The sequence below is a fragment of the Balaenoptera borealis genome (genome assembly GCF_965194805.1).
Source record: "Balaenoptera borealis genome assembly, chromosome: 5".
Taxonomy (NCBI): domain Eukaryota; kingdom Metazoa; phylum Chordata; class Mammalia; order Artiodactyla; family Balaenopteridae; genus Balaenoptera; species Balaenoptera borealis.
Window position 1 is genome coordinate 85,602,229 of NC_138862.1, and position 13,307 is coordinate 85,615,535.

The 13,307-nt window shown below is 37.0% G+C and overlaps 1 protein-coding gene and 1 long non-coding RNA gene across 7 annotated transcripts in view; one reads left to right on the forward strand and one right to left on the reverse strand.

Moving 5' to 3' along the window:
- LOC309629761 (uncharacterized protein) overlaps positions 1–13,307 on the reverse strand; it is a 137,951-nt gene that overhangs the window by 89,983 nt on the left and 34,661 nt on the right. The window lies entirely within an intron of this gene.
- The window catches only part of LOC309629813, a 167,206-nt gene that overhangs the window by 41,840 nt on the left and 112,059 nt on the right, over positions 1–13,307 (forward strand). Inside the window, exon 2 of the long non-coding RNA XR_014245233.1 lies at positions 5,859–5,907. This is a non-coding gene — a long non-coding RNA (uncharacterized lncRNA). The remainder of the gene's footprint in view (positions 1–5,858; positions 5,908–13,307) is intronic.

Here is a 13,307-nt window from a genome sequence, read left to right on the forward strand (position 1 = left end):
ATTTCCAGAATAAAAAAAATTTAGGGATGTTCTACTGTCTTATTTGTAGAATAAATTCTAGTTTTATTCCTTGAGCTCAAATCTTATTTCAGGCAGTAAAAGTCAATTATGTGTGGTTATGAAATCCACTGTATGTGTAAAGGCAGATTTTGGCTTGTATTATTGAAGGTCATGGGTACAGTAGTCAGGAAATGCAGTGGTGTTTCTATAATTATAAAGAGAACAACTGCATTTTAATTATGATTTTAGAAGTTTTCTTTGGGCCTAAAATAGTTAAAATTATTAAAGCCACATATATCTGACATTACAGGTCATATAGCATTTTTTATATATATCATCATAGCTGACACTTTCTCTGAAAATTTCTGTCTGAACTGAAAACCTTTTAGGTAACAAAGCTGATTAAAGGCATATGGTCCACTTTTTTGGACCCCAAATTTGACCTATTTTATAATTGGTACAATCCAGTGGGTATTTTCTTTCAGATCCTAATACAAGGCCATTCTTGGGGCACTCCAAGTAAGTGATTTTGTGGGGCACCTCTGCTGAAGATGAATGAGCCCCCAACATCCAATTCTGATACCTGTGACTGGGTTTGTTTCATCCTCAATAAGACCACTCACTACTTGCACATCTGTTCCCTTAAAATTTAAAGCAGATGCTGGCCTCTAACTCTAGCCATCTTTATAACCATATAGAGGAAGAGTGCCAGGGTTTTCCAGAGGCCCAGTGTCTTAATATAAAAGGACATTAATAAGCCCAGTCTATGTTTTAATATAAGTGGGAGCATGACCTCTGCTACTGTTGTAAAATATATAGTATGTGGCTGATTGATTTCTTTTCTACATAGTCAACTTTCAAGCTTTCTGTGAAAGCTTTATAAAGCACTCTTACATCTATGACACTCTACAGAACTCTCTAATTTGGTTCCATTTAAGGTTCCGTAAGTGAAGATGCAAGGTTCACATATATATGCATGTATATGAACCCAAGCAGGACAAAGCAATCCCCGCTACTTGGCAGGTATATATGTAAATCTTGGATGATGTTTGAATATTTGTTACTATATTATCTATTTCCTTTGTATAGGTCTTCCAGGACAGAGTAAATTCCTGGAGACAATGTTTGTGTCTTGTCCAGGACTCATTGTACACAACCAAATATAGTGCATGTAGGCATTCTAGAAATATTAATTATATGGAAAGGAATATACAAATGTATTCATGAGGATAAATATACACACATTTCTAATGGGATTAAAAATCACAAATAATTATAATGTTTTTGGACAATTCATACTAAAAAGCAAAACATGCAGCATAATGTTAAATGGAAAGGTCTATTTCTGTGTCATTCTAGAACTTAGTAACAGCCCAAAGACAAAGTATATGATGATCACTAGAGTCATCATTATAAAATTTATACCAGTTTGCTTAATTGAAACTATGTATACTAACTCAGGTTATATCTGACTATAAACATAACATATTAAAGCCTAATGTAAAACATTGTGACTAGAATATAAAATATAAAGTAGATATTCTCAAAACTTGAAAAGTTTTTTCTTCTCTTTTTTGCCAAGTGCCAAATCTCTTCCTGGTTTCTTTCATATTTGGAAAGGATCAGAGATACTATAAAACTAGGCTCGTCTAACTAGTGCTTGCCTGCCTGCCACCTGTTTTCCTAAGTAAAACTTCACTGTAACACGGCCATGCCCATTTTTTAATGGATTTTCTATGACTGATTTTGTATTACAAGAGCTGAGTTGAGTAGCTAGGACAGATACTATATGTTATAGGTTGAAATGTGTTCTCCCTTCCCCACCAAACCCATATGTTGAAGTCCTAACCCCCAGTATTTCAGAATGTGACCTTATTTGGGGAAATAGGGTCATTGCATATGTAATCATTTAAATTAGGATGGAGTCACACTGGAGGAGAATAGGCCCCAATCCAATATGACTGGCATCCTTATAAAAAGGGGAAATTTGGACAGAAACATGTACACAGGAAGAACACCACGTGAAGATGACAGCAGAGATAAGGGTAATGCAGCCAAGGAATGCCAAAGATTGCCAGCAAACCACCAAAAGCCGGGGATGAGACATGAGACAGATTCTTGCAGCCCTCTGAAGGAACCAACCCTGCGGACACCTTGATCTTAACTTCTAGCCTCCAGAATTGTGAGACAATACTTTTCTGTTGTTTAAGCCACCCAGTTTGTGGTACTTTGTTACAGCTGCCCTAGCAAACTAGTATACTGTATAACTCACAAAGCCTATAATATTTACTAATGGCTATTTACAGAAAAAGTTTGCCCACTCCTCCTGTAAGACTCTGGCTTAATCTCGGTGGAATTAGAAGTAAGAATTAGTCATAGGTGACTTGATGGTGGGATATGGATCACTCTTCCTGAGGGCTTTTTGCTGGCTTCAGAAAAGATTAGAAATGATGCTTGTTGATTTTGCTTGTAGACATGTTTTAAAACACACACACACACACACACACACACACACAGGTTCAAGTCTCTGACTATCCTAACTTTCTATGAGGAAGTATCTACAGAAGATAGTGAAGAAATTGACTAAATGATTAAAAATTAATTTAACCTGAAGCTGTGAGGTCAAAAAGGGTCATTTGACTGGATTTAGACTTTTCAGATCTGAATGCTGTGCAACTTAGCTGTTTGCTAAGGCCCAACTTTGGTCTTAGCAAAACAGTGCCTGGTAGTTTGAAGCTCCTAAACAATCAAAAACCTTTTTATGAGAAATGTCAATGATTTGTCAGTGGAACACAAACATGTGGTTTACATTTCCTATGAAGTGTGCATGAGGTTAGAATTAAAGAACTGGTTGCTTGGCAAAGGTCACCGTTTGGCAAGAGGATGCTTGGTTTTGCTGATCCCATCCCTTTTTGGAAAGCAGATGGAGACATTTTGCCTACCTCAAAAAACATCTCAGTCCTTTAGTTTGTAATTAATGAACAGAAAGGAGAAGCCAATTTTGGATCCTAAGGGGAAAAAATCATCAAATGCTTAAGGATTAAAAATATTTTATGTAATTCAAGATAGAATATCTATGCCTTTTTCCTCAGAATCAATATTTATTTTCAAACATGTTATTGACCCATGACCAAAATGACAAAAGAAACTAAGTTAAAGGAAGATCCCTGGAGAGTTTTCTTGTCCTAGAGAAAGAGCCCTTGCGGCAATTAGAATAGGTGTTCTCTAGACTCTGGGTCCTCAAAGTGAGACCTGCAGACCAGCAGCATCAACATCACCTGGAAGCCTGTTAGAAACACAGAATCTCAACCTGCACCTTGGACCTAACAGATGGGTCCTCATTTTAACAAGATCTCCAGGTGATTCATAAGCACATTAAAATTTGAGAAGCAATGGTCTTTGTTTCTGAACTGTTGAAGCATAGACCAGTGAGACAAATTTTAACCACTTCTCCATTCCCACTGCATGATATAAAAGTGTTTACAGCTTGGATTTTCTCTCCCCCAGGCCCTTTCCCTCATCCTTGAGATCCTTGTTAGAGAATTGGGCTCTTATCACGTGTCAGTCACTTTTCTAATTGCTTTACATATATTAAATTATTTAATCCTTGAAACAAACTTATGAAGTAGCACTATTAACCTCCAAATTTGACAGATGAGGAAACTGAGGCACACAGGAATAACTTGCCCAAAGTTAGACAGCTTGTACACGATGAAGCCTGGGTTCAAACAAAACCACTAACCACTACACTGAATTGCATCTCAGTACAATGTAGACTGTGAAAACCCTGTTCTAAGTAGTATCCATGAAAAGTAATAGTAAGGAAGACACCATTTCACAGAAATGATAAAGGAGTCCTAAAATATATTGCAAGTAAGAGAGGCATCTTGGGTCATGAACTGTTTTTTTTTTTTGAACTTAAAAAGTATAGTTATTTTTAATATTTTTGTAGTACCATCTGTACTTTTTCCCTTTATTATTTTTTAAATTGAAGTATAGTTGTGTTAATTTCTGCTGTACAGCAAAGTGATTCAGTTATACATACATATACATTCAGTTATACATACATATACATTCTTTTTTTAATATTCTTTTCCATTATGGTTTATCATAGGATACTGAATATAGTTCTCTCTGCTATACAGTAGGACCTTGTTGTTTATCCATTCTATATATAAAAGCTCACATCTGCGAACCCCAACCTCCTACTCCATCCCTTCCCCAACCCCCTCCCCCTTGGCAACTAACAGTCTGTTCTCTGTGTCTGTGATTCTGTTTCTGTTTCATAGATAGGTTCATTTGTGCCATATTTTAGATTTCACATGTAAGTGATATCATATGGTATTTATCTTTCTCTTTCTGAGTTCACTTAGTATGATAATCTCTAGTTGCACCCTTGTTGCTGCAAACGGCATTATTTCGTTCTTTTTTATGGCCAAGTAGTAGTCCACTGTATATATGTACCACATCTTCTTTATCCATTCATCTGTCGATGGACATTTAGATTGTTTCCATGTCTTGGCTATTGTGAATAGTGCTGCTATGAACATAGGGGTACATGTATCTTTTTGAATTATAGTTTTGTCTAGATTTATGCACAGGAGTGGGATTACTGGATCATATGGTAATTCTATTTTTAGTTTTCTGAGGAACCTTCATACTGTTTTCCACAGTGGCTGCACCAACTTACATTCCCACCAACAGTGTAGGAGAGTTCCCTTTTTGCCACACCCTCTCTGGCATTTGTTATTTGTGGACTTTTAAATGATGGCCATTCTGACCGGCGTGAGGTGGTACCTCATTGTAGTTTTGATTTGCATTTCTCTGATCGTTAGTGATGTTGAGCATCTTATGAACTATTATACTTCAGTAGAACAGAATCAGCCCAAATCAGTAGGTAGAATCCTAACGTGTTAAAAATAGAGTCAGAGACTGTAACTTACAGAGTTCATGCTGCTCACAATTCCAAGTAAATTTATTTTGACAGATTGGAAAAACCTGGTCTTATATTCATTTCAGTTATACTGCTGCAGATGTAATTCTGTCTTTGTATTGTTCCTGTAAAATGCCGACTACCAAATCCTTTGGTTTGTCTAAATATATTTGGATACCCTGAGGGTACTTTATGGCATGATACTCAGGGTTCACTTTGTGAGACTGTTCTATGGAGCTTGTTCCCACCATATTCTAGGCTTACGTGGCTACAGAGGACTCAGAAGTTCTTCTGGGTCATTTTCCGGTGAAATCAAGGAGCTGTGGCAGTTTTCTCCATCCAAGTCCTTGCTCTATTCAAAAAAATCATTCCACCCTCCGTGTACCCCCCAAAAGAAATGATATCACATACATGTTAATGGACACCCATCCACAAACTCATTGCCTCCCTCAGTGAAATTAATTTCAAATATTAGCAAGCAGATAGGGGTATATTTGTATGTGTTTGGGAGGGGTCTCCCATTGTACTCTAAGCTGTTCTGGTCATGTGAGAAGTAGGGGTAGAGGGGATTGCTTGAGGAGGTTAATGGATCTACTTCCTGCTCTCCTGAGGAGGATAAGCTTCCTGTCTATTCGCTGAGATCTGCTGGTCCTCAGCACAATTCAGCATCACTGGGAGACGTAAAGTGGTGGTGTAGTACAAAGAGCACTGCATTAGGATTTTGAAGACCCAATCCCAACTATGTCACTTACTAGCTGTGTAAATTTGGGTGAGTTATTTTGACCATACTGGAAACAGGGGTTAATGTTTCTTACCTAAGGATCTTTGTGAGAATTAAATGAGGTCACTTGTGTGAAAGCCCCAGCATGATGCCTGCTACATTGTAAGTACTCAGTATGTGTTCATTTTTTCCCCTTTCTTGCAGCTGCCATCTTGGGACTTGGGGTCCATTCGAGCATAAGCTGACACAGCTGGTGAGTTCTCCCCTCTGTCCTCCACCCCTTTAATTCATCCCCTCAGTTTCCCCCTCCAAGATTCCTGGAGAACATAGAGCCCATTTTCAGTGTACTGCTCTGGCTTTGGTTTCTCCTTACCCCAGTTCCTGTAGTATGACCCTTGTAACTGACATCAGTCCCGTGGCCAAGAGTCTCAGCTGCCTTGAGTCCTGCACTCCCAGCAAGCTGGGCAGGAGCTAGATGATCGTTAGAGAGCTAAACCAGTGAGGACCAAAGAACTTGGGTGCTAATGGCTTGGGTTCTATGCATGTATGTGTTTTAGGGAGAAACTATTGATTATTAGTAATAAAACATAACAATTTTATGGAGTACTTATCATAGGCCACATGCTCTACACTCCTTTCCTCATTCATCCTCATAGAAGCTTTGCAAGATAGGTATTATTACCACCACTTTGCAAATGAGAAAACTGAGGCTCTGAGAAGTTAAGTAACTTGCTTAAAGTAATACAGTTAGTAAGTGCTGTGGCAGAGAAAATGCTGTGTATTCACCACACTATTTTTTCTAGCTGGGCAAGTAGGAAGTTGGTATTTACCAGCCTCCCTTGTAATTCGGTTCGAGTCGTGTGACTGTGTTTTAGCTAATGGAATTGGATGGAAGTGACGTAAGTCATTTCCAGGACTGGTTCCCTCCACGTTCTGCTTTCCCTACAAGGATGACTGTGGAAAGCATGCATTAGATAGCAGAGCTACAGGATAAAGGAAGGCCACCCAGCCCTTATCAGACCTATGACATAAGCAAGAACGAATCTTATCAAAGATTTTGGGGGTTAATTGAGTGACAGACTGGGTTTTGGAGGCAAGTTGTTGGGACACCAAAATTCTAACACACTGTGCTGTAGTCTCTTGATATTGACACATGACAGACATTAGAGAGTGAACAAAATTTGAACAGAGAGAAAGAGAAAAGCTAAAAATGTGCTTTGGTTATGAAAAAATAATACTGATTACAATTATTCAAGTGAATTACCACATAATTACCACTCAGAAAATAATGACTAACTATTGGTAAGCTTTATTTCATTTCAAAGTTTATTCTCTGTATTTAAAGGTGTGATCAATAAGTTAAAAGCCATGCCCAATCTCAGTGCTTAGAGATACTTGCTTGATGGCCATAGTTGTTCTAGGCACAACAATCATGTTCACAACTATAAAAAATTAGAATAATATAGGTTACAAGTGAACAAATGTTAGAAGGAGGCCGTCCATTTTAAAATTCTTAATCATAACGGGTACAGGTTGACCTATATTATACTGAATTTTAAGCCATAACAAGATATTATACGGACACCCCAGAGGCTGTTGGAAGCAACCTCAGACTTATTTGATTTTTTTTCCAATCATGTGTTTGCTGATAGGTAGACTAGTTTTATCAGTTGGGTCACATGATTACAAATACCACAAAGGCACTGTTTGTGTGTTATATGTTTTATATAACATATAAACATATATTTATATATAAGCCTCTAATAGTCAGAATTATAACAGTTACCTTCTTGAAAAGTAAATTGATTAGACTATTCCCTTTTAATATCAGAAAACTCAGACCTTTTTAAGGAACTTAAACACAAGAAGGGTGTATTTTCAATAATAGCAAACTTACAAAGCATTCTCTATAGACAGCTCTCATTTCATTTTCACAACAACCCTAGGAGGAAATGGAGGCCACAGAGAGGTTAAGTAACTTGTCCAGTGTTACACAGCTTGTAAACAGAAGAGCCAAGATTTGAACTCAGCTAGTTTAGCTCAGAATCTGAGCTATTTAACCATTCTGTGCATGCTGCTGCCTCTCTGCAGCACTGCTGTAGTGCTGACCACGGGCCAGGAGCTGGTGAAGCATGCTCCCTCTTTACTCCTCTTTTTGTCTGCAGACAACTTAATCTGACAAATCAGTGTGGACTTTCACAAACCTTTATTCTGATCATGTTTCAGATTTATACCCTTAGGGTCAATATCTTGCTGCCAGAGAAATTAGAGGAAATTTGATGAACAATTCAGTAGGCAGACTATTCCAACACTAGGATTTTGCAAAGAAACTAACTTCCAGTTTTGGCAAACAAAAATTATGACTAAAGGACAGGAAAATACCAGCAATTATGAAAAATCATACTGTACAACATTAATGGGTATTATTTATTGAGAGTCTTCTGTGGGCCAGGTTCTAGGTTTTATATCATTATTTATATCTCAGGACAACTCTATGAAGTATATATTACTTAATTGAATCTCAAATGTCATAGATTGTAAATTCCACAATTTATGTACTAGTAAGAAAGAAAAAAGCTTTACTATTTAAACCAAGACAAATCATCAGTTCTAAGATGTATTCTGATATCAGAGATGTTAAAATGTGAAAGAATATGCATCTTAACTCTGATGAAATATGATATAAATCCCCACATTACAGATGAGGAAACAGACTTCATGAGGTTAAGTTGCCAAAGATCACATATGGTTAGCAGGGGTAGACCCAGGGCTCACATTCATGTGGGTCTAAATTGAAGCCCATGCTCTTAACCATTTGATGGCGTGTGTCTCAGTTTGTGTTTATGCCTCAGGAAGTGAAATTAAATATCTCTTTGTTATTAAGTTCATCATCAGTATGCTGCAGACTGGTAACTTAAATCTCAAGGTGACTTTTCAAGATTTGATCACTCAATAAGGCCAAATAGGCCAAGAAATAGAAACCAATCTCTACTTCATTTACAGCTATGTAGACAGTGTCAACGTTACAGCTTTCAAGTGATAATTTCTGTCTCTTGTCCTGGAATCATCATTTTAGCTTATAATGAAAAAGAACATTTTTTTATACAAAATCAGATCTTTCTTTTCGAAGACATTGCTTGGTCTGCTGTTCAGTTCACAAACAAAGTACAATTTCTCTACTTTTAATAACTCAAGATGTTTCATAGCTATGTCATGGTTTGAGCTTTGAGAACAAGCAAACAAGACCACACGAAGCTTAAAGAAGCACAGAGCAATTTCATAAAAATATTTTTAGCAATAAAGACCCACAAGACAGAAAAACAGAAAATGCATACACTTGACTGAGAATCCCAGTTTTTTTTTTCCATTCTTTTTTTTTCCAGGAGGTGACAGCAGCTTTAAACATTGCCTTCCTCCTGCGTAGGACAGTACATGTACAGTACATAACTTCAGTTCCTGTTCTAAAAGCACTATGAGCCATTGTTTTATGATTGTCTCTTGAGGCTGAGGGAAAATGTTATTTTTAGTCTGAAAGAATAGGTTTTAATATAGGCATTTAATTTTCTTTCCATATACTCCCTGATTAAAACAAGCCCATATTCTTTTTTTTTTTTTTTAAGTCCTCTTTACCCACATTAACAAAACAACATACTGACTATGGCCGTGACTTTGGCTTTGACTGCCTTAAGTTTAGATAGAACTTGGTTCTATCTCTCACGCTGTGTCCAGGCATTGAGTGAAATTTGGTTACATTGACAAAATTTAACTTTTAGTTATAAAAAAATTATTTGTCCCCCATCTTAAACTGAATGGTGATACAGTTTGATATATTTAGTTATTTTTAAAAAATATTTATTTGTTTATTTATTTATTTAGGCTGCACTGGGTCTTAGTTGCGGCACGTGGGATCTTTTAGTTGTGGCATTTGGACTCTTAGTTGCGGTATGCATGCGGAATCTGGTTCCATGACCAGGAATTAAACACGGGCCCCCTGCGCTGGGAGCACAGAGTCCTACCCAGTGGACCACCAGGGAAGTCCCTATTTAGTTGTTTTTAAAATTAGTTGATGATAAGAATATAAAAAGAGTGTACTGCTCCTTAGCAATTACTGAAATAAGCAAAACATTTAAATCCACAAGGGCCCTGAACAGTCAGACAAATAAAGAAAAAAATATATATATACACACACACACATATATAAAAATATGAATTCAGTTTACCGAAGTGGAGATTTGGAGCATTGAAAGTTATTGCTGTCACTCATGATAGTATTCTTATTGTTTCTAGGCTATAGAAATAATATACTCTTTATTTTAAAAAAATCCCCAAAATATAGACAAATACAAGGAAGAAAGTGAAAACATCCCAAATCCAACTTCTGAGATTGTTATAGCTTGGAGAGATTAGGAAATTGCAAGAGAGTGGCAGTTTGGATTCAAACCCAGGTTTAACTATAAACCATATGATTTTTTTTTTTAAACCATACTATGTTACCTTTCCATTATCACTTTAAACTATACTCACTGGGAGCTAGATCAACAAATGTACTTTGATTTGAAGAGGGCTGAATATGGAATATTCTGATAAGACTTAACACTGATATAAACATAGCCAGAAAAGAAAATGTTAAAATGTTCTTATAAATTGGAAGCCTGGGCTTGGGTTCAGTTGTTCATATGCTAGAATATATGTCTGAGTTCTGTTGGGATTACATGGTCAGTTCTAATCTACTCAGTTTCACTCACATGAGCTCTTACTATGTGCTGGTTACTGTGTGAGGTATTTTATATGTACAACATTTCTTCCCAGTAACTCTGCAAGTTAGGTATTATTGGCCCCTACTTTAAAGATGAGAAAACTGGAGCTGAGACAGGTTAGGAGACTTGTTCTGGTAAATGGTAGAGCTGAGGTATGTACCCAGGTCTGTGTGCCCCAAAGTTATGGTCTTACTACCGTGATATCGGAACAATACCCCATCCCCATTCTCAAGGAACTTAGAGTCTAATAGGATATGAGATCATTGTAGAAATAACTAAAACATAAGAAAGACTACAAAAGAAACCATCCATAGATATAAACAGTGTTATGAGAATTCCAATCCAGAGAGATGTATCTAGATAGGTGTGGCAGTTAGGAATGAGAGGAGATAGCAGGAAAACACTCCCATTAAGAACCTGGATGGGAAAAGGGACTTAAAGGAAGAATGAAATAGATATGATGAAGACTGGGTGGAACAAAGCTGAATCAAGAAGAAGAAATAGGAAATCTAATGTGTTGGTTACATATAAGGTGTGAGTAGGAAGTAAGGAGAGATCAAGTTAGAAAGGTGACTTTGGCTATACCATTGAAGGTTTGAGGCTCAAAAGGAGGAGTTTGTACATGATTCACCAGGCAGTGAGGCTCACTGGAAAGTTTCTGAGTGGAGGGAGACCTTAGGAAGATTGATCAGGCAGTAGTATGGAGAGGAAGAAGGCCAGTTCGTTACAAGTCAATTCCCTTGGCTTTCAGTAAGATACATATTACTATCCTCATTTTAAGGATGAAGAAACTGAGGCTCATAGGGGCTAAGTAGCTTGCCCAAAGTCACAGTAAACAGAAGAGCCGGGACTTGAATCAAGTCCCTCCAACTCCAGAGCCTCACTCTGTCCACTAGGCCTAACTGCTGCAAGTGAGGTCCGTGGACCGCAGCTTCAGCCCCCAGGCCACCTGAGAGCTCATTAGAAATGCAGACCTACTGAATCAAAAATATGCATTTTCACATGATATATGCACATTAAACTACTAGGCCACATTTCTTTTCCTTACAATGACCTATATAATTACTGGGAAAAATCATTTAGTTGGCTGCAAATCCAATTGTTAGGTAGTTTCCTCACATAAGAGTTAAGAACTACATAAGAAAAGGGGGCTTTCTGGATTTTGTTCTCTCTGGCAAACAAGTCAGGAATTTAAAAATTGAAATTGTAACTAGCTGTGTGGCCTTGGGCAAGTCACTTAACTTCTTCGAATTTTAGTTTCCTCATCTGCATATTTAGCCTGAAAAAATCAAATAAGTTGATATCTGTGAAAAGAGCTCATACACTGGAAAATCATTATAAACATATGAAGTGCTGTTATTAGGAGACATAGCTATGAGGTACCTTATTTCAAAAACTCAAAAAGAAAGAAAAAAGGAGGGACAGAGGGAGGGGGAAGAGAGAGAAAGGGGAGGAGAGAGAGGAAAAAGAAAAGAAGGAAGGAAGGAAGGGTGAAAAGAAAGAAAGGCAGGGACAATATTAAAAAAAAAAAAAGAAGGAAAACCAGTCACTGCAGCAGGGGTTTGAAGAACTGATGGGTAAAAGGTAAAGGAGTCTGGGAAATCTAATTTCTGTTCCACACAGGTGTTGATGAATATACTGAGACGTCACTGCACATGGAATTGGGAAGAGTGGTAACAAGGGCCTGTGTGGTCTTGGCCCAAAGTCACAAACTGGAGGCTGGTAAAGTCATAAATAAATTAGTCATGTAGTAATTAAAGGAATGAGAAACAGTTCATTTGAGGAAAAGTTAGTATAGAATTTTAATCTTGAGCAGAGAAACCTACATTCTGAATTAATAATGCAACATTTGTTACCCATTTACTGTAGTTACCACATAAAATTAAGACACATTAACTGATTTCAAGCAAGAGACTCTTTAGTTAGCCCAGACAGTGAGGGAGGTTAGACAGTGAACAATTAAAAGGAGATTATAGACTCCTTATTCCTAATGCTTTGACATATATTTCTTGAGGGCCTACTATTTCCCAGGCATTGTGCTAAGTGCTGGGGCTACAAAGTGCATAATATATAGTTACTTCCTCAATTAAGTAATTCAGAAGAGAAAAAGATACAAGTTATTATAATGCAGGGTAAAAAGTGAAAAGGCCCATAAAATGGTTATAAATAAGAGGGTATGAAAATTTGGAGGCAAGAAAGTATTTTAACTTCAGATGTAGAAAGTATTAAGAAAGGCTTCCTGAATAAGGCACACTACATATTTTTAACTTTTATTCTTTGGTCTTCTAAGAATCAAGGACCTGAACTAATCACCTGCTGAGATTCTTTCTTATTTTCTAATGCTGTGATTGTTATTATCATGCTATAAAACAATAGATTAAATTTTAATACATTTGGAACTGAGGAAAAACTAAGGCAGCAGTAACCCTGACATTATTTTGGCATCACTTGACTGTGGAAACCCATATCTATACAATATTTAAAAAGTTTAAAAGAAAAAGAAAAAGAAAAAGAAAAAACATAAGTAAAATTAGTTTTAATTCAGCCAAACAACCAGTCAATTTATTGAGACATTAGTGTCAATTCATTCTGTTGATTTGTTGGTCCCATGCTGACACAAACCTATAAAGAAGAATATAGATGTATAAAAAACTAATCAGTCACCAACCCCCTTTCCTTCCAACCCCAGTTAAATTAAAATATTTCTGAGGCAGGGAAGGGGAAGTAATGGTTATAGTATGTACTGTGCAGGTAGTTTGTATGGATGAAGCAGTTACAATTTTTTATATTGGTCACCAGGAAAAATCTGGGAAAACCTGCCTTTCTACATGTTGTAAAGTTTTGGCATATTCACTAAAAATCAAGTGGAACATATTTAAAGGGTTCTAGTATATAA